The sequence below is a fragment of the Triturus cristatus genome, chromosome 2_2 (genome assembly GCF_964204655.1).
Source record: "Triturus cristatus chromosome 2_2, aTriCri1.1, whole genome shotgun sequence".
NCBI lineage: Eukaryota > Metazoa > Chordata > Amphibia > Caudata > Salamandridae > Triturus > Triturus cristatus.
The window spans coordinates 394,380,873-394,407,949 of NC_140582.1; the positions used below are offsets into that span (position 1 = coordinate 394,380,873).

General features: G+C 44.2%; 1 long non-coding RNA gene across 1 annotated transcript in view; it reads right to left on the reverse strand.

Moving 5' to 3' along the window:
* The window catches only part of LOC146862293 (uncharacterized), a 117,675-nt gene that overhangs the window by 85,456 nt on the left and 5,142 nt on the right, over positions 1-27,077 (reverse strand). The window contains exon 2 of the long non-coding RNA XR_014978413.1: positions 13,745-13,865. This is a non-coding gene — a long non-coding RNA (uncharacterized LOC146862293). The remainder of the gene's footprint in view (positions 1-13,744; positions 13,866-27,077) is intronic.

Sequence of the window (27,077 nt, forward strand, 5' to 3'; positions counted from 1 at the left end):
CTGTTGCATCCCCCCCCTGATGCCCTCACCAGTGTGGAAGACGATGCCATTTGACTGTGCAGGCAAGGTAGGGGACACGCATCCCACTGTGTCCCCCATCCAGCTGAGAATCATTGACTGCCCTATGGGCTTTGTGAATATTGAACTGCCTGCGATCCACGGACATTGTGCTCATGCTGAATAAAGCATAATTTTGTTTTCATTCTCACACTACTGCTATGCTGGTATTGGTGTTGGTGGGGCTGCTACATGGTTTTGGGTGGTGTTTAAGGGTTTGGGTGTGTGGGATATGTAGTAGTGTGCTGCTCATTGGTGGGACCCTGGGATCTGTGTGCCATCACAAGGTGTTGGCTAACTTTCTTTGTTCATGTAAGCAGTTACTGCATGGTGCACTTGTCCCAGGGTGTATTCCTTCCTCTGTGTACCCAGCTTTCTTCCCTGCAGGGTGTTCCCAATGTTTAGCGCAGAGCTGTGTCTACATGAGCTGTGTGTGTGACGGAGCCCTTCTACTTTGGCCATGCATGCAGGGCCATGTCTCCACCTGCAACAATCGTGGCATCCTTGGTGATCACTGTACTTGTGTGTGGAGTCTGTTGACATGAGTTCATGGGGACATGTTCCCTTGTAGGCAGTATGCATGTGGATAATTCTGGCCTCACTCACATGTGTTACACACCTCCTGTCTCAGGGCACTGCTGGGAGTGATAGGCACCCACCCCTCCTGTCTCAGGGCACTGCTGGGAGGACTCCACACCCATCCCTCCTGGCTCAGGGCACTGCTGGGAGTGATAGGCACCCACCCCTCCTGTCTCTGGGCACTGCTGGGAGGACTCTGCACACACCCCTCCTGTCTCAGGGCACTGCTGGGAGTGATAGGCACCCACCCCTCCTGTCTCTGGGCACTGCTGGGAGGACTCTGCACACACCCCTCCTGTCTCAGGGCACTGCTGGGAGTGATAGGCACACACCCCTCCTGTCTCAGGGCACTGCTGTTAGTGATAGGCACCCACCCCTCCTGTCTCAGGGCACTGCTGGGAGGACTCTACACCCACCCCTCCTGTCTCTGGGCACTGCTGGGAGGACTCCACACCCACCCCTCCTTTCTCAGGGCACTGCTGGGTGGACTCTGCACACACCCCTCCTGTCTCTGGGCACTGCTGGGAGGACTCCACACCCACCCCTCCTGTCTCAGGGCACTGCTGGGTGGACTCTGCACACACCCCTCCTGTCTCAGGGCACTGCTGGGAGGACTCCACACCCACCCCTCCTGTCTCTGGGCACTGCTGGGAGGACTCCACACCCACCCCTCCTGTCTCAGGGCACTGCTGGGTGGACCCTGCACACACCCCTCCTGTCTCAGGGCACTGCTGGGAGGACTCCACACCCACCCCTCCTGTCTCTGGGCACTGCTGGGAGGACTCCACACCCACCCCTCCTGTCTCAGGGCACTGCTGGGTGGACTCTGCACACACCCCTCCTGTCTCAGGGCACTGCTGGGAGGACTCCACACCCACCCCTCCTGTCTCATGGCACTGCTGGGTGGACTCTGCACACACCCCTCCTGGCTCAGGGCACTGCTGGGAGGACTCCACACCCACCCCTCCTGTCTCAGGGCACTGCTGGGAGGACTCCACACCCACCCCTCCTGTCTCAGGGCACTGCTGGGTGGACTCTGCACACACACCTCCGATTACAGGATATGTACGCTTGGAACATACACGGTGGGGGTACGCTCAATGCATTCGATTTGAGGGTACGAGTCTACTTACACTGTTGGGATGGGGGGTACACTCCTTGCATACGCGGGTGAGGGTACAGGTCGTACTTACACTGTTGGGGTGGGGGTATGGTCCGTGAGTCTGCGGGTGGGGGTAGGAGTCGTACTTACACTGGTGGGGGTGGGGGTACGGTCCGTACGTCCGCGGGTGAGGGTTCGAGTCGTACTTACACTGTTGGCATGGGGGGTACGCTCCATGCATACGCGGGTGGGGGTACGGGTCGTGCTTACACTGTTGGCATGGGGGGTACGCTCCATGCATACGCGGGTGGGGGTACGGGTCGTACTTACACTGTTGGGGTGGGGGGTATGCTCCATGCATACGCGGGTGGGGGTACGGGTCGTACTGACACTGTTGGGGTGGGGGGTACGCTCCTTGCATACGCGGGTGAGGGTACGGGTCGTACTTGCACTGTTGGGGTGGGGGTACGCTCCATGCATACGCGGGTGGGGGTAGGAGTCGTACTTACACTGGTGGGGGTGGGGGTACGGTCCGTACGTCCGCGGGTGAGGGTTCGAGTCGTACTCACACTGTTGGCATGGGGGGTACGCTCCATGCATACGCGGGTGGGGGTACGGGTCGTACTTACACTGTTGGCATGGGGGGTACGCTCCATGCATACGCGGGTGGGGGTACGGGTCGTACTTACACTGTTGGGGTGGGGGGTACGCTCCATGCATACACGGGTGGGGGTACGGGTCGTACTTACACTGTTGGGGTGGGGGGTACGCTCCTTGCATACGCGGGTGAGGGTACGGGTCGTACTTACACTGTTGGGGTGGGGGTACGCTCCATGCATACGCGGGTGGGGGTACGGGTCGTACTTTCACTGTTGGGGTGGGGGGTACGCTCCTTGCATACGGGGTGGGGGTAGGGTCCGTACATATACGTCCCCACGCTATGTGATGCTTGTGCGGCCCGTACCCAGGCCTTTGCCACGTGGGTGCGATCCGTCCCGCCATTGTTGGGGTGACGTGTGTGGGCGTGGTACGACTCGTACCCACACTCTTCAGGCGTGGGTACGGGACGTACCTGTCTGGTTGTGTTGCCGGTTCGCGTGGTGACGGACTTCCGTTGTGGCGGTCGCTGGCTTATCAGGACACGCCCCCACCCCCTCGTGGTGACCAGGGCATGGGAGTCGGGTATGTCCAGGCCATGTGTGGTGTGTGACTTATGTGGTTGTTTTGTGGCCTGCCCTGGTCCTGCCACCCCCACCCCACCCCACTTTCCCCCCTCCCTTAGTTATTCTGACCTTCTGCGGCGTCTGCGTCGTAACCTGTAGAGGAGGTGGACTGCTATGAGGGCAGGGATGACTCGTAGGTTCGGGTCCATGTCTGTCCGTCGCGTACTGGTACTCCTTGATCGCGTCGTCCTGTCGCGTACGGGTCCTCCTTGATCGCGTCGTCCTGTCGCGTACGGGTCCTCCTTGGTCGCGTCGTCCTGTGTGTCCGTCGCGTACTGGTCCTCCTTGTTCGCGTCGTCCTGTGTGTCCGTCGCGTACTGGTGGTCCTTGTTCGCGTCGTCCTGATTTCCCGGCAGTTTTTGGGTGCCGGAAAATATTCACCGTGCGGGATGACGTCGGTGCGAATCGTAATTCCTGGGTCGTGAATGGCTGGCTGCGAGCGTCATGACGTCAGGTCGGCGCTTTCCCGGATGGCATTGGTAGGGTTTTTTTGTTCGGTCGGGCTTTTTTACGATTCGTACGGTGATGGTGTACCCGTGCGAATCGTAATTCCTTGTTTGTATGAATTGACGACCGGGTACGCGTCGGACGGAGAATATGCTCCGTCCGACGGTTCGTACCCGGTTTTTACCGGATCGTGATCGGCGCCTATGTGTATGTGTCTTCTGTTTTAATCCGTATATTTCTTTTCTGATATAATCATGATTTAAATGTATATGAACTGTTGTTTTATTATTCGTTATTTGTGTAAAACTTTTAAATGTGTTAAAACTGATTTTTTTCGGAAATAGGAGTATTAATTTTAATACTCTGGTATTAATTTTAATACTAGAGTATTAATTTTAATACTCGCGCATTAATTTGGTAATGCATTTCAGTAGATTTACGTTCAGTTTTTCTCCACATTTTAATACACTTCCCCACCCTAAAACCCCTAATTTCCCTGCATCCCGTGCCAGATTTTATTGAACTTTTTATTTAAAAACAAAAAGATTTTGGCGTTGTAATGGTATGCGTTGTAATGGTTTTCGTTGTAAAACCACTTTTAAGTATTTTACTTAGTTTGGCGTTGTAATAGTATTCGTTGTAAAATATTGCGTTGTAATAGTGTTTGCGTTGTAAAAAATGTGTTGTAAAGGTAGGCGTTGTAATAGCATGCGTTGTAACGTCATACATCCGCGTTGGCTGATGTCCAAGATTTTAAAATTGAAAAACTATTAAAGAAGTAAATTTTGGAATACACATGAAGTGATTTGACTCTATCCTGGTGCACCATCCTTTTCTTCGACTAGCAGAGTAGGGCTCATGTTTCCTGTACCAGAGGGAAGGGGTCCTCCCTCCCCATTTTCAGGGTTCTCGCTAGTTGTGAGCTTTATCAAAAGTTGCTCAGGGTGTGGCTCATCCACAAACCCCTCTGAGGCCAATCTTGCACCGGTTATATGTACCATGATCCCATTTTCTGTTTGGTCTTTAGTAGAATGCAGCTTCTCTACCACAGGCACAGCTACAATAATTGGCACGGGAGCAGCTGTACTCACATCCTCGTTTTTCAGGACTTTCACATGGGAGAGTGGAAATAAATCAGAAATGGCTGGTTGTCGCTCAGCAAGTGCAATAGTATTGCTCCCTCTAGCAGAACACTTAGTAGGTTTCGCTTCTGAGCCGCTCGGGTCCTCTGCTCTCTTCCTGCCCATCCCCTCTGCGAAACTCTCTTGGGCGTCCTCTTGGTGCGTGGCCACACTGGAGACACCGGCTGGGAGTGATCCCATGGCCGCCACTGCTGAGGTCTTCGATTTCGGCCCCCTTGAACCTCTGCCCGCTATCTGACCGGATAGCTCTGTTTGGCAGGCTCCTCCAAAGAACCGGTGGAGCTCCCTTAGTGGTGTCGGGAGCGCTACGGCAATCAACACCACGCCGTGGTTTTCGGGCAGACTCCCACAGTGATGGCAGTCAATGCCTCTTTGAAGAGGATCGTGGTTCCACCACTTATCCAGCATTTGGTCAGAGGGCTGCATGCCTCCCAACTTGCAATCTGACATGCAGCCAAGAAGGTAAGGCGAGATAAGGGCCGGTGTGCTAATCAGACACCATCTTCCTCCATAATAATTTCTCCATTTTTTAAAATTATATTTCCTAACTATAACATCCCTGTAACCTTTGTTTATTTTTGTGAATTTCAACATTTTACAATGTTTTAATTCCTAACTGTAACCTGTAACCTTTGAGAGTGGGTGTGTGAGTGGCTGTACAGATAGGTGAGTGGGTGTTTGAGTCTGTGAGTGGGTGAGTCTGTGGGTGCAAGAGTGTCTGAGTGGGTCTGTAATTGGTTGTATGAGTCTCAGAGTGGGTCTGTGAGTGGGAGAATTAATGTCTGAGTGAATATGTGAGTGGGTGAGTAAGTGTCTGACTGAGTTTGTGAGTAGGTGTGTGATTCTCTGAGTGGGTCTATGAGTGGGTGCATGGGTGTGTGAGTGGGTCTGTGAGTCTCTGATTGGGGCTAAGTGTGTGTGTGTGTGAGAGTCTCTCTGTAGGTCTGTGAGAGGGTAAATGAGTGATTGAATGGATCAGTGAGTGGGGGTATGAGTGTCTGAGTGTGTCTGTGAGTGGGTGGTTGAGTGGGTCTGTGAGTGGGTGTATGAGTGTATGAGTGGGTTTGTCAATGGATGCATGGCAAAAAAAGAAGAGGAGCACACAAGAGCAAGTTTTCATGCCAGTTCTCCCTGTGACGGTCCTCCTGTCCAACTTGCCTGCAGTCCGTCACCTCCTGCTGCTTGTTTTTGCATCTTTTGTTCGTTCTGCCTGTTATTTTTGTCTCTTTCTGCTCACTTTTGACCTTTATTCTTCCTCTTGCTACTTGTTACTGAACTCTATTTTGCCTCTTTCAGAATTCTCCTAACCTTTATTTTGCCTCTTTCTGCATGTTTCTCTCCTTTATTTTGCCTCTTTCTGCTCGCTTCTCACTTTATTTTACCTCTATCTGCTCCTTCTGCTAGTTTCTCATCTTTATTTTGTCTCTTGCTGCTGGATTCAGACATTTATGTTGCCTCTTTCTGCTCATTTCTGACCTTTATTCTGCCTGTTTTTGACCTTTATTTTGCCTCTTTCTATTCGTGTCTGACCTTCACTCTTTCTCTTTCTGCTTGTTTGTGACCTCCATTTTACTTCTTTCTGCTCATTTCTGACCTTTGTTCTGCCTCTTGCTGCTCGTTTTTGACCTCTATTTTGCCTCTTTCTGCTAGTGTCCGACCTTTATTCTGCCTCTTTTTGCTAGTTTATGACCTATATTCTGCCTCTTTTTGATAATTTCTGACCTCTAGTCTGCTTCTTGCTGCTTGTTTCTGACTGCTATTCTGTCTCTTTCTGCTCTATTCTGATCCCTATTCTGCCTCTTTCTGCTTGTTTCTCACCTTTATTTTGCATCTTTCTGCTTGTTGTTGACCTTTATTCTGCCTCTCTCTGGTCATTTCTGACCTCTATTTTGCCTTGTGCTCTTTTTCCCTGGGACCACAGGGGAAGCCTCAGGGCCCTTGCGGTCCCAACCAGCTTCCCGCCTCCTGTAAGAGCCGGCATTGCTCTTTCATGAAAAGAGATCCTGGAAATACATCTCGTTGCTTGTAAGAGTGATGTGTTTCATCTCTTTCCCTGCCTGCAAGTCTGTGGGTAGGGAAAAAAATTAAACCTCTGCTTCCAGTGGGCGAGAGCACTTTCATTGCTCATGCCTACTGGAGCCATATTGTTTGCCTTGGCCTGGTGGGAGCTATCAGAGCTCCCGCCAAGTAAAGGCAAACAGCTATGTTCCCAGGGTGGGTACCCTGGGACATAGCAGGAGCCTGCTCTGGGGAGTGGTGGTCCAGAGGGACAATATTGGGTCCAGGAAGGTGGCCGCACAGCCCACCTCTTCAATGTTAGTTTTAGCCCAGGGGAGGTGGTGTTCCCTGGGGTCCACGCAGACCCCCTCTTTAATGTTAATTGTAGGCAAGGGCGATGGTGCTCCCTGGTGCTCGTGGGGTGGGGTTCGCACAGTCACCCTATTAATTTCATATGTAGTCCCGGGAAGGTGGTGATCCCTGGGGCTCGGAGTCGTCTGTGCCCCCCTGCATTCAATTTAACATAAGCTCTGGGGAGGTGGTGGTCTCCGGTGCTCGGGGGGGGGGGTCTGCATCCTCCTCCAATTCTTTTTATTTATAACCCCAGGAGTTGTTGCTCCCTGGGGCTAGGAAGGAGGTCTGCACATCCCAACTAGCTCATATTTAACATAAGCTCTGGAGAAGTGGTGGTCTCCAGGGCATGAAAATGCACATGGATGGGGGCTCATGCTCCCCCTCCTTAAATTTAATAAAGGAGGTATGCCTCGTGACCTGGCCGACCCAAGGGCTTAATTTGAAACAAACGCGGGAGACAGCACTTTTTTCCCCCAATTTTTAAAACTAATACGCCACTCACTTCAGCTGCTGTGTTGAACGTTTTGGGGTGTCAAGCAGGGCCAAGAAAAAGCTTTTTCTCTATGTTAATTTCTATAGGAAACTTTAGACACGGCTCCATCCCGAACTGCTGAACGGAATTACACCAAATTTGGCAAAATGGTATCCTTGGTTCAAAAATCACTCTTTTTGTTAAATGGTGTAAATCTGTTTAGTAGTTCCTGAGAAATGTAAAGATTTCTCAGATATACAACTGTGGCCGCTGTGGATCCGTGAACCCTCTCGGTCTCGTGCCTGAGATCTGATTGGCTGCCAACACTTCAAACCAGGAAGTCTTAGCAGCCATCTGTGACTCGGTTAAACTGAGTGACAAGTAAAAACGTGAAAAAACAAGAAAAGGGGCAGGGTAGAAACACCCTGACCCCCTGGGCCAGGGCCTAAAAAAGCATTTTAAAGAAAAAAAGATTTGCGGGAATCACAGTGGATCCACAAATCTTGTTGAAAATGTTTAAAAAACGTAGCGAGGCGCGGCGTCCCGTGCTTCATTTAATTAAGCCCCCGGGTGGGTCAGGTCCTGGGGGAAATCTGAAGTAATAATGCGGGGGCGCATGGGCCTCCACAGCCTTGGGGACCACCACCTCCCCGGGGCTAGTGTATTGAAATCCCCGTTGCTGCGTGGACCACCACCTCTCTGGGGCTACATTACAGCATGTGTGGGGGCTCCTGCCCCCCTACGCAGCCCCGGGCATTGTCACTACCCCACAAATTGAGTTAAGACAGGGGTCCATTGCAGACCCACAGTCATGGGTACCACCACCTCCCCAGCGCTACAAAGTGGATGGGAGGGGGCCCACGCAGCCCCCCCCAGAAGCCCCCCATGGTCCTGGGGACTGCCACTGCCCAGTGCTGGCTCCAGCAATGTCCCAGGGTGCCCACAACCAGGACATTGCAGTTTGCTATGGCTTGAAGGGAGTACTACTCCCACCAAGCAGCTGCAGACTGTGCAGTTAACAGTGGTGGGGCCACATGGGGGTGATTCGAGGGACAATGCGAGGAAAAATTAATTATTTATTTAATTTTCCCTCTGCATCGTCCCTTGCTGTCCACCCTCATGCTGTCCCAACACTGTCACCTGCACAGACCCCGGCTGCCACCAAGCCACAGCAAACACTGCTTCGCTTCATGGAAGTGAGAGCATGAAAAATGCTCTTACTTCCATGAAGCGGAGCAAAATTGCTTTTGGGCAGAGGGAGCTGCATGTTTGCAGCTCCCTCTGCCCAAAAGCAATGCTGGCTTCTGCAGGATGCGGGGAGTTAGTTGGGACCAGGTGGGCCTTGAGACTCCCCCCATAGTCCCCAACGATGTGGCCATACTCCGGGGAATGGGTAGAGGGGCCGCGAAGGCCCCCTATCCAATTTTTTTTTTTTAAAAGGTTAAGGCCTGAATCCGGGGAATGGGGTCCCTGGGGCTGAAAATGTCCTGCTTAGTGGACCCCTCCCTAAAATTTTCTTTTTTATTTGTCCGGGCTCCGGGGAATGAGGTCCCCAGGGCCAAAATCTGCCTGGGGAAGGGGTCCGCACTGCCCCCTCCCCTTTACAAAAAAAATATAGAGATAGACCTAGCCCCGGGAGATGGGGTCCCCAGGACCGAAAACAGCCTCGGGAGGGAGGCCGTGCACCCCCTCCCTTTTTATTTAATACATTATTTTTTTAATGAGTCAGGCCCTGGGGGATGGGGTCCCTGGGGCCCAAAAGGATCAAGAGAAGGGGAGTCACACAGCCACCCATCCTAAAATAAAAAAAATCAGAAGCCAGCAACTCCCCAGAGGCCACGCTCCCTTTCTCCACTACTCTACAAACGTGCCTCCTGGCGTCCTTTTGGTTGGGGGATGACGTCCCCTTCGCTCCTGAGGGTCCTTATAGGCCAACTAGCCCACCTGTTACCTCCAGTAATCCCCACACTCTGCAAACGCTCCTCTCGGCGCACTGTTGGTGGGGCCATGAGGTCCCATTGCATTCTGAGGGCCTCAAGCAACAAGTAGAAGTGCACCAGGACGCATGTTGGAAGAGTGGTGGAGAAAGGGGACGTGGACTGTGATAACTTCTTAGCATTCCTGCTGTGTGGGACTTACTGAAGGTAATAGGAGGGGTAGTTGGCCCCCAAGGACGTCCTTGGGGGTCAACTAACTACCCCTCCTGTTACCTCCAGTAAGTCCCACACAACAGGAATGCTAAGAAGTTATCAGAGGCCACGCCCCCTTTCTCCGCCACTCTTCGAACATGCCCTCTGGCGCACCACTTGTTTGGGGATAAAGTCCCCTTGGCTCCAGAGGGACCTTGGGGGCCAAGAAGCCCTCCTGGTACGTCTTGTAAGCCCCACGTAGTGGAATTCCTGAGAGGTGATTGAAGGCCCAGCCCCCTTTCTCTACCACTCTGCAAACGCGACTGCTCTTTAAAAAAACCTTAGAAATTCACCTAAAAACCAAAGCTTACATGGACGTTATAGTTAGGCATTAGCATTTAAAAAACCCTAGAAATTCACTAAAAAAAAACAAAGGTTTTAGGGACGTTCTATTTTATCAAATAGAATTGAGAAAAACCCTAGAAATTCACTAAAAAACACAAAGGTTACAGAGACGTTATAGTTAGAATGAAATTTCACCTGTACAAAACCAGAGAAATTCAGCTGTTGTAATTACCTGAGTTAACTATAACTTGCGCCCCCGCAATCCAATGCTTATGACCTCACATATTATATCACTCATGACATGGTCACTGACATCACTGATGACATCACTGATGACATCTCAAATGACATCACTGATGGCATCAGTGATGACATCATCAACATCATCTCTGACGTACCAACTCACACTCCTATAAAATCTTTTAAACACCCACTGGCACTCCCACACAACCATTCACAAATTGATTGACAGAGCCATACCAGTACTTACACAGCCACTCACTAATTCATAGATCTACACACATATCCACTTGCTCACCTGTACTGCCACTCATACACCGCTCAGTCACCAATACAGCCATTGACATATCCACTCATATACCCATATGAGCACTCACACACTTAGTGGGTCACCCATAGAACTACTCACACACCTCCACACTTACCCATACAGTCACTCATACAGGTACGTACTAACCCCATTAGTTACATATACATACACTTACTTGCTCATACAAATAGTAACACATACCCAGTCACCTATACAGTCACTGACAGAAGCATGCACTCATCCATATAGCCACTCTCACATTTACTCACTCACGCATACAGTCACTCATATACCCTGTCACTCACCTATACAGCCTTTCACATACAGTTACTGACCCATACAAACACAAGCACTTAATCACCAACACAGCAATACAGACACCCACTCATCTATTCAGCTTCTCACACACGTACTCACTACCCCATACAGGCACTGACTCACCCACTCAGTCATCCACCCTAGCAGTCATGTACCTCCTCACTCGCACACACAAACAACCATAGAGATAGTCAACCAATCTATCACCCATACAGTCATGTACACACCCACTAACACACTCATACCCCCACTCAGATGTCAACTGACAGACAGATACATTTACACAACCAGTCACTCATCCATACATTCACTGAGACACCTACTCACTCACTTATACAGTCAGTCATGCACACACTCAGTCATCCAAACAGTCACTCATACACCCACTGATTCACCAATACACTTAGATATATATATTTAACACGTAATGAACATTTTAAAAACACTCAGTCACTGAATGATGTCATCAGTGATGTCATTTGAGATGTCATCAGTGATGTCACTGGCCATGTCATGAGTAATGTAATATGTGTGGTCATAAGCAGTAAATTGCAGGGGTGCAAGACAAGTTATAGTTAACTCAGGCCACTATAAAGGCTGAATTTCTCTGGTTTTGTACGAGTGAAAAATCAGTATAAGTAAAAAGTCCCTGTAACCTTTGTTTTTTTGTGTGAATATATATATATATATATAGAGAGAGAGATTTTTGTAACACTTTGTGAATGGTGAGTACCTGTGGTCCAGTGAGACTAGTGGGCCATGTGAAGCAGAGTGACAGTCAGGACTCAAGTCTGGAGGTCTAGGAGTGGACAACAAAATTGGAGTCTTTCTGCTCAGTAGTGGCATCTGTTGCACAGTAAGCAAGTTAGCGTGATGTGGTGGAAGTGATAAAGACAGTCAGCTCCTTTTGACTCTCTTCTACCACTGCACAGTATTCATCACAGTGAGGTGTAGGTAATACATTTTAGGACAGGGAACTACTTTTATGATTGTGGTTCAATGGGGTAATTATGATTGGTCACTAAAGCAGTATATTTTGTTGCCAGTATGAAATGTACTTTAGTATTTTTTGCAGATGGTGATACTAATCAGTATGTTATTTTTCTTTTCTCCATTCTGCATCACAGAAGAAGAAGGCCAGGAAGAGAAAGACCGCAGTCCCCCATACTTCGGTTTATTTTTGTATCTATTTAATTTTATTGGATTTAACAATTAATCTCACCTAGACTACATGCATCACTGTATTTTCTTATTTATCTTCACTTCATCTTATCTATTTTACTCTCCATTAACTTCTTACACTTCTTTATGAGTACTTTTAAATTCCTTTCTGTTTCTGCAATCTTATTCATCATGTCTTCTTTGTTTTTCCTTTCTTTCCTCTCTTGTGTTTTTGACTGTTGCATCACCCAGTGCCTTGCCACTCTCCTTCCTTTAATCATCATTTTCCTGATAGTTTCCTATCCATTTCACGTTATTACAACTTTTGTTAATAGTGTGGAAAGTGTGACCATTTGATCTTTGAAAGGTAGAACCAAAACTTTCAAAGTGAGACTTTGACTAGCAATAATTCACATTTCTTAAGCGTTCTTTTTAAGTGGTGCAAATACTGTGGTTGGTTGTGATATTACTAAATAAGTGTATTATGTTTTTGTTCAGAACTGCAACCTAAGTATGCCAACGTGGCATAAGGGGAGGACCAGGAAGACCAACATTTAGAAGATAAGGGGGAGGAAGTAGCTCCTGCTGAGACGAGTGATAAGTCAATATTCTTTCTCAATGACATTTGTTGCTTTGGTAAACTATTCCATGATTTTTTGCTTCTAAGCCCAGCCTGCAAACCATTTTCAATTGTTCACCTTCCTTCCTATGTTTCTGTCTACTTTCCTCTGTCATTTAAATTAACAGGTAGAAGAAGTGGTGTGCTTCCTAGTTTCCACTGTCCACCAATAGCTACTACCATCTCTGTTTGTGTCCCATTCCATTCCCATCCCAGCACTTGATACACTTCTCCCACAGCATTCTTCTAAGTTTTTTTTCTCATATGCCATCTCCTTTAATGGTCAGTTTTCTACTTTCCATTAAAAATGTGATGTATGAGTTGTGTCACCCTGAACCAACTTGTCCATAACAAAGCCTAAACCTTGTCCAGGCCCTAGCATTTTGGGTCTGATTATGATGTTGGTCGAAGTTGCCTTCGACCGACATCACCACGGATGTGGAATCAACTGATCGTAGGTCGGCGGTCCTGACTCCGCAATTACAATGCGACTACACATGGTAAAGTCGCAAGCTCCCATTTCTCTATGGGTGCTTGTGCAGTGATCGGAAAACGGCCTAAGCACAACCAGAGGTCGGAGACTTTCTGACTGACATCAAAATCAGGGTCTTTATGTCTTATCTAACACTCACTTGCTTTGTATTTGGTGTACTGTAATACATTTGAGAAAAAGATGTGTGGATCAGGCGTGGGAACTGGGGTAGGCCTCGGGAGAAGGAAATGAGCAGGGCTACTGGAAATATTTTGTTGCTATATAATTTATGTGGCAATAGTTGTCTAAAAATCATGCTTGGATAGCTTAGTTAATGTTGCATGATTTATATAGGTGTATAGTCAAACAACCGTTGCAGTTTAGTCATTCTTTTTAAATAAACAGTAAGAGTGATGAAAGGGCCATGCCATGAATTGATTTAATTTATACTTTTAACCCATTTTAGAAAATAATTAATTAAACATGCAGAATTATTAATACAACGTAATGCAATAGAAGCATCTGAATTAAGTTTTATTGGAATAGGTTTGTGATAGTGTTAAAATAACTACTTTACTTTTTCTGAATTATGGGTTTTTAATAAATATCATGGTTACTTCTTATGGTTATTTGTTGTAGTTTTTTCTATCACATATGCAAAACAGGATGCTCCAACTAAGGTCCAATCAATTGCAGGGATGTGTTCATATATATTATGGGTACTGGGAAGTTCTGTCAAAACCCAAACCCAACCACTCCTTCCTTCCAGTTCTTACCAGAGCAGAAATATTTTGCTTGCCACATCTCCAAAGTCTTGTTGTTGATGTAAGGGTTTCTTCCAAAGAAGCAGCTAGTCGACTTAATGGGACAGGCAAACCAAAAAGAAGGTTTCACATTCTACAACAAAAAAAATAAAAGGAAATACCAGAGTGAGTGGAAAATCCAAAACAAAGAGCACAATAAATCAACACAGTGTAAAACGGGGGGTCTTTATTAATGTAATCTTAATGAACACTCAAGTCGCAGAAAGGGTTAAGCTTCAGTAGAATATTCAGATAAGTTATTCTCCATGGGGCTTAGATTGTAGAAGAAAAAGTGCACACTACCTATTCTTGGCCTAACATTGTTATAATTTATTCTCTGCACTATAATGTCTTTTTATGGCCTGGATAAGGGGGCGATGTGAGCAAATTAACTATTTTTGTCAGCCCCCCCTCTGAGCGTTTTGCGATGTGTTAAACTCACGCCCACCAATTGTGAGATCTTTTGATGGTGAAATTATAGCACAGCACAAAAGGTCTTGAAACCTGAGGGAAGAAGGTTATGGATTTCATGACTGGTTGGGTAGCAGGAATTAGGTAAAACTTTAAAGAGTCATAAACACCATTCAACAAGTCAATGAGCTTGGCCCATCTGTTGTGTAAGTAAGATGAGAGTTAAGTTTTTCCCATGCATTTTTCCATAGGACCTTTAGACACAGCTACAGACCGAACGGCTGAACAGAGTTACCTCAAATTTGGCAGAGAGGTAGGCTACAGGTCAAGGAAGTGCCTTTTGTAGGTTTTGTGTAAATCTGTTCAGTAGATCCTGAGAAAATAGCCTTTAAACCAATATATATATCTGTGGCAGCTTACGGAGCGCTTACCGTGCGCTTACCGTACGCGTACGGTGCCGTGCGCGAGCGTGATTCTGATTGGCTGTTAGATCTTAGTAAACATTCGAATCGGTCGAAACCAGGAAGCGGCGTCCGCCATTTTCTATCTCGCACTCTCAGGGGGTGGAAGAAAAACAAAGACAAAAAACATATAAAGGGGCTGTTTAGACTGCTCCCAACCACCTAGCCTAGATGAAGGTGTCCTCAAAGCAAACCCAAGGCCAAAAATTCAATTTTAATTTTTTTCGAAAAATCGCCGATTACGCTTACCGTACGCGTACGGTAAAAAAATTGAAAAAAAAAAAAAAAACAATATTCTCTACACCCCGTGTGCAAATGGTGCCCGAAGAGCACAATTTGTGCATGGCATCTCTCCTAACCATTGCACTTCAAAAAATCAAACATTACCTTTCACAACGAAGCGCATAATATGTCCTCCATGTGGGCACGGTGCGCGAAGCGCATCGTGCGTACATGGCCCATCCAGCGTAACGTGGGCACGCGGTGCGCGTAGTGCACCGCGTGCCCACCCTGTGCACGGCACTAACTGCGTAAAGTGGGCGCGCGGTGCGCAAAGCGCACCGCGTGCACACTGTGTGCGCACGGTACGCGAAGCGCACCGTGCGCGCACGGAACGAACTGCGTTAAGTGGGCGCGCACGCCACGAATGGCGTAAAGTAACTTAGCATTTAAAAAACCGTAAAAATTCACTGAAAAAACCATAGGTTTCACACACGTTATAGTTAGGAATTAGCATTTAAAAAACCTTGCAAATTCACTGAAAAAACCATAGGTTTCACACATGTTATAGTTAGCTGGACATTTTACTGATAAAAAACCAATGAAATTCCCCCGTTATAGTTAGTGCAGGCAACTATAACTCATGTGACCGCAATCCTCTGCTGATGCTAATACTGTATTTAGACACTTATTTGCCCATGTCTTCTTCCATTAAATTTTAGCTATACATATATTACAAATATGTTTTTTTTCATAAAGACACATATGTCATCAGCAGAGGATTGCGGTAACGTGAGTTATAGTTGCCTGCACTAACTATAACGGGGGAATTTCATTGTTTTTTTACGAGTGAAATATCCACCTAACTATAACATGTGTGAAACCTATGGTTTTTTCAGTGAATTTGCAAGGTTTTTTAAATGCTAATTCCTAACTATAACGTGTGTGAAACCTATGGTTTTTTCAGTGAATATATATATATATATATATATATATATATATATATATATATATATATATATATATATATATATATATATATATATATATATATAAATCCAATTAAACGTTGAAAGCACACTCGGAGTCACGGGTATTACATAAACGGCAGTAGTTTATTCTTCGTGACGCGTTTCGACACAAAAAGTGTCTTGTTCACACGAATACACAAACGTTTTGCATTGGTTTAAATAAAGTGTGATTCCAAGTATATTGTAATCTACGAATACGCATTCCCTATACATCTCCACGGCAACGCGAGAAAACTGACAGTGGCATCAGGAACCGCTCACAGTTGGCGGGGAGTCCGGGTATAACGAGGCAGTAGTTTAACAAGACAAACAAACAAAGCAAAGAGAGACAATACGAGAAGAGCACGAAGGGCACAGGTGCCAGCCGCCCTGTATATCATCGTGAGATGTACAAACAACCAACCAACAATTGAGGGATTCATTGGTTCCTACAGGAGACAGCATTTCTAAAACATGGAAGAAGAAAAAGACAGGCGCGCTGCTGCACAAACTCTTTTTGCACGCGCTCCAGGCAAAGGAAAATCGGTGGGATTATTGGATGCCAGCAACAAGAAAGACAACGAGGTAAACATGCTATTACGCAAATATGAAAAATTAAAGAAACAAGAAAGCTCAAAGTGGTGGGAGGCAACGTCGCTCCAAGACTATGTTGAGAAACAAATGATACCAAGAGGTTTAAGAATATATACAACGCCCTCTCATGAATCCCCGAATGCTTGACGAATGGTCAAAAAATTCTGCTGAAAGTTCAAAGAATATGATGCTAATACTTATCAAATATGCCTGGGAAGATCGGGAAAAAATTATTAAAGAAATAGCAGAGATTGAAGAAAATCTGAAAAAACATGCAGACCAATCATGTATTCAAAAATTTAAGGATGAACTGAAGGGAAGACTAACAAAGTACGAAGATGCTATAAAACTAAGGAAACAGAGGAAATTACACAGAGACTGTGTTGACTATGAAACAGGACGTATCTTGATTTATAGTCACAAGTACGACCATCTGTACAACCAAACTACGACAACAAAAGAGCAAGTTACCACGGAAACAAATGTGGAAATTAGTCTGGATCTAACAGACTCAGATACCGATGCGTCAGTACACACAGCAAGTTCCCTGTCCGATGTGGATGTCATAACACACCAGGCGACTTTTTTAGACGAGTTCAGGGTGATGAAGAGGAGCCGTCAATCGGGGAGAACAACAGGAACACCTACTCCACCACTGAGGGGACAAGGAAGAGGCAGAGGAAGAGGAAGAGGCAGAGGCAGGGGCGCAGCAAACAAAGACGCCACAGGAGGAAACACAGAAAGAAGAATGGAGCCCATGGGAACAAGGAAGAAAGGCTCAAAATCAACGCCATAATGGATGCCCGAATGGTAAATAAAACCATAGTTAATCTCTCTGCACGTACACTGTCCCACTTTGAAAAAACAACCCTTTGTCTAGGGTTAACTTTTTGTCCAACTGAACTTTTTAACTATGCCAATACCCGCATTGACATTTTCAAATTTGTCAGAAAGGTTAAATTAAAAAAATGGCATATATTAAATAACAGTAAAGGACAATACAATATGGCCCAAGTTTATGATATTTCCACACAACCTGGATTGACAGTAGGAGATGCTGACACATTGGATGCGATAATTGATCTAGGAGCACCCTACTCTGCGGATGCAGAAGATGTAATAACGAGTAAAGCAGCATGCACACAATTCAAACCCCGCTCAGTTTTCTACCCCAATTTGCCCCATGATGCAATCGATACATTCCACGATGTGGTGACTAAGGAACTTATAAAACAAATAGATAAACATAATAATCCTAAAGGAATACAAAACTTGTCATACAAACAGTGCGAGTTTATTCTGTCACTATCGAAGGATAAATGTTTGGTCGTGCGACCATCAGATAAAGGGGGGAACATTGTTCTTTGGGGTAAAGAAATGTACATCAATGAAGCTAAAGAACAACTCAATAATAATAATTACTATTGTATTTGCGATACTACAGCATACAATGCCAGCATAATAACAACATGGAGAAAACTATCAGAGTGGCAAGAATTGGGAATCAATTCTTGGAATGAATATTGTTTTTTAAAACGTGATTTCCCGAAGCTACCCATTCTATACCTTCTTCCAAAACTTCACAAACACCCCACCATTCCACCAGGGAGACCCATTGTGTCTTCCATGGGTAGTGTAAATGAAAATATATCTAAATACGTGGATCAGTTCCTAAAAGAGCATGTTATGAATCTACCATCTTTTGTCAAAGATACTAAGGACTTCCTAAATAAATTAGACGGTCTCATATGGGATGAAAATTACCATCTGATTACCCTGGACGTGAACTCATTGTATACTATAATAGATCACGTCCAGGGAGTGGAAGCCTGCATGCATTTCCTAGGCACGAGAGCCATTGTCTATCTTGAACATACACGCATGCTAGCGGATATGATGATGGTGTGTCTTAAAAACAACATTTTTATGTTTGATGGGGTACTCTACAGACAGGTGCGAGGCACGGCCATGGGAACGTGCTTCGCACCTGGATTTGCAAACCTTTTTCTAGGAAAATGGGAGGAGGAAATACATTCAAATCCATCCCTTGCCAAATACTTTGAGTCAGTGGTGGTGTGGCTCAGGTATATTGACGACCTGTTTATTGTATGGAGGGACACTAAAGATGAAGCAGTTAAGTTCATTAATGAACTAAACATCAACCCCTACAATATTAAACTCACATCTAATATCAGCAAGAGGAAGGTAGAGTTTCTAGATACCTATATAGAAATCATAGATGGGACACTCACAACCAGTCTGTACAGAAAAGATACAGCTGGGAACAGTTTGCTCCATGCCCTCAGTGGCCATCCAGATTCCTTGAAATGGAGCATTCCTTACGGAGAACTACTGAGGGCAAGGAGAAATTGTAGTACTGATGACAAATTTTTGGAAGAACAACAAAACATGCTGGAAAGGTTTCGCCAAAGAGGTTACCCTGAATGGGTCCTCAGTAATGCAGTGGAAAAAATTAAGAATGTGAGTAGGACAAAAGCACTAGAACAAAAAGCCAAGGACCAGGAAGATGTAGATAGTAACATCAGACTAGTGACTACATACAACAATAGATCACAAAAAGTGAGTAAAATGCTAACGGAGAACTGGAAGATTCTCCAGACTGATGCCATTGTAGGAAAGGAAATAGGAGAAAGGCCCCTGATCACCTATAAAAAAGGCAGAAGCCTTAGGGACATACTGGTGAGAGGAGACATCACTGAGTTGAAAAGTCACAATTTTCATGATCTCAAAGGTTTCTTCCCCTGCGGGCATTGTCGAGCTTGCAAATTTAGCCACTCTGTAAAGGAATTTACTATTCCAGGAAGAAACAAAAAGTGGAGAATCAACCAATTCCTAACATGTAGCAGTAACTATATTGTGTATGTACTTGAATGTCCTTGCAATCGTAGATATGTGGGGAGTACGATCTGCATGGTTAAGAAGAGAGTGATGGAACATCTTAGAGCTATCACCAATGTAAATGCACAATACCCCATTGCAAGACATTTTTTGGATTTTCACCAATCCAATAATTCCCTGCTACGGTACTTTGCCATTGAACAAATAGTCTCTAACTCAAGAGGTGGCAATAGAGACCTCAGATTACGGCAACGGGAATCAAAATGGATACTTGAGTTGGAAACTAGGTTCCCGGGCGGGCATAACCTTGACGAGGAATTAGCCTCACATCTCCACACTGAATAAATAGCTATAGATATTATCAGGAATAATGACTGTATTTCTGCGATAACTAATGAATGTGTTGTTGGATATGGATTCTTTGTCTCCTTCTCTCTGAGATACTAATGGCTGTATATCTCTTATTTGTGTTTTTTTACAGGAGGAAAGGAAGGGGCCCACTTTATGTAGGACGGCTACACGGGTTCCCTAACCTTTTTTTCTTCCCCGGGCTCGGGACCACTCTATAACACCGATAAGAGAATTTTATAAGGATATGCTATATCTTTTCTCAATATATAATTTGTTTTTTTGTTTTTCATTTTTGCACATTTAATTATATCACAGGTGTGGTGAGGACTGTAACGTACATATAGGTGTCAATCGAGAGTGATGTTGCAAATAACATTAAGTTGTGCCTAATCAATGTATAGTATGAATACATAGTCTCTCTTCAGGCACTAGACCGATACATATGCATAAGGAAGAGACCCCTTCTACATACCTCAAGCCACTAGAGCGTTTACAAATTAAATGTGTGTTTGTCCAGAACATGGGCTATAACGAATATTGATATTTATAACTACTAAGTATTGAGATTGTTAAATACAAATAAGTAACTTTAGCAACTAAAAGTGATTTAGCCCAATGCTTGGCGATGTATGTATGATTTCGTTTTTTAAACACAATTATTTAAAAATGAAATCTAAAGAAACTAATTATTCGAGATGTATTCCCACCGAGGGATAAACACTGTGATGTCTCTCCTGTACTTAAGAGTGTAAATAGAAATATTTTTTACACTGTGAAAACGTTGATTTGCACTTTCCAATATGTCTGCTGCATTAGAACATCCCAAGTGATTACCTACAGATTAAGTCCTTTTTCTGTTTACACTATGTTTTGGGAAAAAGCACCTCAATGAACTTTATTTAAACCAATGCAAAACGTTTGTGTATTCGTGTGAACAAGACACTTTTTGTGTCGAAACGCGTCACGAAGAATAAACTACTGCCGTTTATGTAATACCCGTGACTCCGAGTGTGCTTTCAACGTTTAATTGGATTTATATAGATTTGCCGGTTTTCTGGTTTACCGGCAGTAAGCACCACCTGACTACGGGCTCGGTTCCCAACAAACCCGTTTGGAGTAAGGAATATATATATATATATTTATATATATATATATATATATATATAAATATATATATTATCTACTGGCGGTCGCCAGTAGATAGTTATAGTTAGGACCGTGTTTCCATAGGAAATCTCAAAATTCTATTTTGAATAACTTTGGTGCCGGTTGACGAATCTTCGCGAAATTTTCAAAACTAATGGGGCGCTCCGCTCAGCTCCTACCCTGAAAGTCTCAGGGGGGATTCGTCAAGCGGGGGCCGAGAAAAAAGTGGGGTCCCAAAACGTGTTTTCCCCATGCATTTTCCCATAGGACCTTTAGTCGAAGGTACAGCCCGAACGGCTGAACAGAATTACTTGAAATTTGGCAGAGAGGTAGTCCTCAGGTCAGGGATGTGCCTTTTGCATATATGGAGTCAATCTGTTCAGTAGTTCCTGAGAAAATTGCAGTTAAAGCACATACATATCTATAGCCGCGCACCGTGCACGCACCGTGCGCGCACGGTGCACGCACCCTACCGTGCGCGAACGTAATTCTGATTGGTTGTTACATGTCGGTCAACGTTCGAATCGGTCGAAATCAGGAAGTGTCGGCCGCCATTTTGTTTGTTTTCAGTGCGAGAGTGGAAAAGGAAGGTGGCGAACGTGAAAAGGGGGCAGGGTAGAGAGTTCCTGACCCCCTAGCCTTTGTCAGGGGGTCCCTGAAGGACCCCGAAGGCAAAAAAAAACATTACATTTTTTTTTTTTTTAAATCACGGGGGTGCGTGCACCGTGCGCGCATGGTGAAAAACCATTAAAAAAAATAATAATACATACATAACTTAGCATTTAAAAAACCGTACAAATTCACTGAAAAAACCATAGGTTTCACACACGTTATAGTTAGGAATTAGCATTTAAAAAACCTTGCAAATTCACTTAAAAAACCATAGGTTACACACATGTTATAGTTAGGTGGATACTTCACTCGTAAAAAACCAATGAAGTTCCCCCGTTATAGTTAGTTCAGATAACTATAACTCGTGCGACCGCCACTCTATCACAAGGATGATGTCATCAGTGATGTCAAGAGTGATGCCACTGACCATGTCATGAGTGATTTAATATGTGACGTCATGAGCAGAGGATTGCGGGCGCGCGAGTTATAGTTATCTGAACTAACTATAACGGGGGAATTTCATTGGTTTTTTACGAGTGAAATATCCACCTAACTATAACATGTGTGTAATCTATGGTTTTTTAAGTGAATATATATATATATATATATATATATATATATATATATATATATATATATATATATATATATATATATATATCCTTTAAAAAACCCCAAGCTTTAGAGACGCACTGCACAAGGAACAGTTCATCCGAACTTTTATTTCACAGAAGAGAGCATTTGCAACCTGGTAGATTAATGTCCCTGACGCGTTTCGATGCCTCCGGCATCTTAATCATAGGGTGGGTAATTTGGAAATCCAGAAACGGACTGCCACTTATTTTCACCCAAGGAACGTAAAGCAGGAGTAAACCCGTTTACCCAGTTGAGATCGGGTGAATTATGATAGCAAAACAACAATGTCTCAACCAGTAATTATAAAGGCAATTAAAGTGAATGCATAAATCATTAAAGAAGGGAAACAGGAGACCAAGATAAGAAAAAAAGCATTATTATTATGCAAATAGTTAGGACAGCACTATATTACAACTGAATTAAAGTAGCCAATAAACACACCAATTCTGTACTGACCGTGCTCAGTGCAAGTGATAAGTGCAGTTACACAAGTGATATATATACAGCGTGAAGCGGCACAAAATAGAGGCAGACAATAATAACAATCAACATGAATACAATAAATAATTTGTGTTGAGGATTTAATCCTGCGGTGGCCGTAAATTACACTGGAATGTCGACGGCATTTCGACCTTGTTCAATAAAGGTCATCATCAGGACAATGGCTACAGTTTTTAAGAAGTGCTGTTTGGAAATGAAAGAAAAATAGAATGAAGGCTATGAAAGCGCATGGACCATATTTAGAAAATAAGAAATATCAAGGGAGAAGGGGGGGTGTTGTGTGTTTGGGGGGTGGGTGGGCCCAATGGGAATGATGACAAGGGGATACTAAGAAGAGAATGAGCAGTTCTTAAGGGTAGCTGATTAAGGAAGGGGAAGTAGGGAAGAACAGGTCTTTCTTCGTAATGCCCTCACACACCCCAAGGGATGTCATGCTTCATCATTTGGGCATATGCCCCTCGTCAGGCCGGCGCTGCAATGCCTGACGGGCTCCCGAAACCGGGGCTCTTTATCGGGGATCTTTTGAAGAAGCCGTATGGGTGCGTGTGGGTGTGAGGGCAGGGTAGTGCACAAGGAGTGAGGTATTTAAAAAAGGTATAGGGCCGTCCTACTTGATTTAAGTCTTTTATTACTGAGGTAGCTCCAGCCTTATTAAAATTATGTAAAAGCCCTATTTAGGAGTGATGTTCCGTAAGGGCTAGTCAAGTGTGGGTGTGGTCAACATGTTTCGTGCCCCAGCTGCCCCAGAAGGGGTCAATGGCACTTCGTCAGGACCAATTAGAACGTGTAAGGTGAGTGCACTACCGTTTAGCACTAGTTGCTAGAAACGGTAGGGGGTGATTAATATAGGAACTGGTACTGGGATGAGGATAGACCCCTCACGACCTAGTTCCGGACAGACGGGGATGAGAACAGAGCACAATAGTTGCTCCGGTTTGGAGGTAGACTGGCAACTTGCTGGCGTCCTACCCTCGCTCTCGGCCCCGTCAAATGATGACAAGGGTCAAGAAAGTCCAATAATGACTGTCATCAATCTTTCTGAACGAATCCTGTCCGATGATGAGAAAGACCTCCTTGGACTAGGGTTGTCCTTTTGCCCTACTTCCAATTTTAATTTTGTTCAGACACGAATTGATCTATTTTATTTTTCACGCAAATTGAAATTGAAGAAATGGTTTGAGACCAAACATAATAAGATCGATACAACACCTGTGATTATGCCGTTGAATAACCTCAATTTTGATGATATTGAAGTTTTACATGCATTATCAACTATGTCTAATCTAGATGATTGTAATGTTGATTCATGTCTGAATTTGGATGAATTTTCTATTGATACTAATATCAATCCAGGCAGCCATTTTAAACCCAAATCTGTGTTTCTACCGATTATTGAGTGCGATGCCATTGAAGTATTCGAGAGGGGTGTTTTACATGATTTAAAGAAACTTAGATATGGCAAAATTCCAGCTTGTGAGAAAAATCTTAATTGGCGTCAAATACAGGTATTGCAAAAATTGAAGGCAGACAGTTCCATCGTTGTTCGACAATCGGACAAGGGTGGCAATGTTGTTATCCAGGACAAACTAGCTTATTTACGTGAAGGTTTCAGGCAACTGAATGATCAGACATGTTATGAGGTTTCCGATAGGAGGGCTATAACACTGTCCAATAACAAGTATGGAGAATTTCTAGTAGAATGGAGGGAAAAGGGGTTATTAGAATGGGAGGAATTTAACTATCTGAGATGTTCTCATCCTCAGATTCCTGTGCTATATTTACTCCCCAAGTTGCACAAGGACCCCATTAACCCGCCAGGCAGACCCATAGTCTCTTCTATTGGGTCTCTGTCGGAAAATACTTCCCGTTATATTGATCACTACTTAAGACCATATGTAGTTGCCTTACCAGCTTACTTACGGGACACCACCCATTTCTTAACCATTATTGATGGGATACATTGGGAACCTGACTATACTTTGGTTACCTTGGATGTTGGCAGCTTGTATACAAGCATACAACATCAGTTGGGTTTAAGAGCTGTGCAACATTTCCTCAAAGCCCGTTCTATTTCTCTCCTACATCATTCAGAAATGATCATGGCTATGTTTGACCAATAATTTTTTTCTGTTTGATGATGTCATCTATCGGCAGTCGCAGGGCACAGCGATGGGCACCTGCTTCGCCCCCAGCTATGCCAATCTTGTCATGGGCTGGTGGGAGGAGCGGGTGGCCTCGCAGCTGGAAGAATTTTCCAACTGTGTCTTGTGGCTCCGATATATTGACGACATCTTTTTAATTTGGAAAGGTGACCTCGACTCTGCCAGTGCATTTGTAAATAAATTAAATGACAACCCATATAATTTGGTCTTCACCAAGCATGCCAGTAGGACCTCTGTTGAGTTCCTAGATGTTATGGTGGAGATTAGTGATCAAACCATACATACACACCTTTACCGTAAAAAGACCGCCGGTAACAGCATTTTAAGTGCATCCAGTTCCCATCCTCGCAAATTGATATGCAGCATCCCATATGGGGAATTATTATGCGCCAAGCGCAATTGCAGTACAGAGAGCAGCTATCTAAATGAAAAAGCTAACATGGTGCAACGCTTTAGAGATAGAGGTTACCAGTCACAGACCATTAAAGAAGCTTGTATAAAAGTTGATGCCGTTGTACGGAATGAGTTGTTACATCCAGCACAACGAACTCCAGAAATGGAAAGCCTTTGTTTTATCACCACATACTCGGGACAGGCGCATGACTTGCGCCGTGTTCTGGATAAACACTGGCATGTTCTGCTGACTGACAATAATCTCAAGAAACATTTGACGAACCATCCGCAAGTCACTTTTAAGAGAAGCAATTCTTTGAGGGATGAGTTAAGTCCTAATGTAATTACCAGTGACACTACCTTAAAGAGTATTGGCAGACCAGGATTTCGCTGCTGTAAAAACTGCAAGGCATGCAGAAATAGTGTGGATTGTACAGAGGTACAATTTTCCAGCATGAGCAAAAAGTTTACCATCAAAAAAGCTCTTACTTGTACCACTATGTATTGGGTTTATGCACTAATATGTCCTTGTAACAAGGCATATATTGGCAGCACCATTCACCGTGCGAAAAAAAGAGTGCTAGAACATGTAAGGGCTTTGCGCCGTAACAATAAACAATACCCAGTGGCACGCCATTTTTTCGAGCTACATGCTCAAAATGAACGACTGCTTAAAATGGTGGTATTAGATGCTGTTATGTGGATACTGTGCGTGGAGGGAACAAATTACTCCATCTGAGACAAGTGGAGTCCAGATTTATTGTGGACTTCGATACGATGTTCCCTAAAGGGTTGAACTCGAGTGAAGAGCTATCTGTACATTTGCATAACTAAACTGTAATATTTATATTGTATTTACTGTGGCTAGAATCATGTTATACTAAAATTTGCTTTTGTTTTTTTTATTATATTTTTCAGGGATTGGTATCAGTAGCATGCTGAGGCCCTTGATGAACTTGAAATTCGAATCACTCTTAACTGAATTGATTACAGTACTGTACTTCTCTAATTTGCCCACTGGGGCTCTATGTTTAGGAGTAGTTTGTACACTGATGACCCTAGCTTACATAGCAACAGAGATCTGCCAATTAGGCCAATAATTTTGTATATGAGGTATCCATGACTGCGGTGCTTTAACACCTGAGATATGCCCACTAGGGCTATAATTTTGTACATTGCTTGAGGTACAATGTATGCATATGCCTAATACTTTCTTGCTATTTATAGCATGTGGGGTGCGACTTACGCTGTACAATTACATTTACTGAATACATCATTAAGTTGTGACAAGCGAATTCTATCATTGCTATTTTTCATTTAAACCTTTTTGTAATGTTATTTCACATTACAAGCCTCTCTGAATGAATTTTGTACTAGGCTAAGATGGCCGCCACGCTACCATTTCCCTGTAACATTATGTGGTCGAGATGAGTCTGTTGTTTATTTTGCGCACTATGAATTGTATTTAACTTTATTGAAACAATACTTTCTTTAGCGTGAACAAGGCGAAAGCTGAAACGCGTTGTGTTGTGTGCAGTCTATTAAACAAGCTTTAGAACTGCAAATCTCCTGGGAGTCCGTGTTTACTTTCGTATAAGAAAAGTTTGGAGTTTCATAATTGGGGCTGCCGATTACCCCAACCCGGACCGCCCTATCTGACAGCCTTCTCCATTATCGGGATTGTTGGTGATATATATATATATATATATATATATATACACAAAGTACATAAAATATTTAAAAAACAACCCTTTTTAAATAAAATAAAAAAGCAAACAACATACATTCATTACAATTTTATAAAAATATTTTACACATTAAAAACATTAATAATTATAAATATTATACATTTTAAACAAGCAAAAACATAATAATATAAATTGTAAAAATAAAAAATAAATGATATGACTTTGTATTTAATACATATACTATTCCCATTACAATTTACACA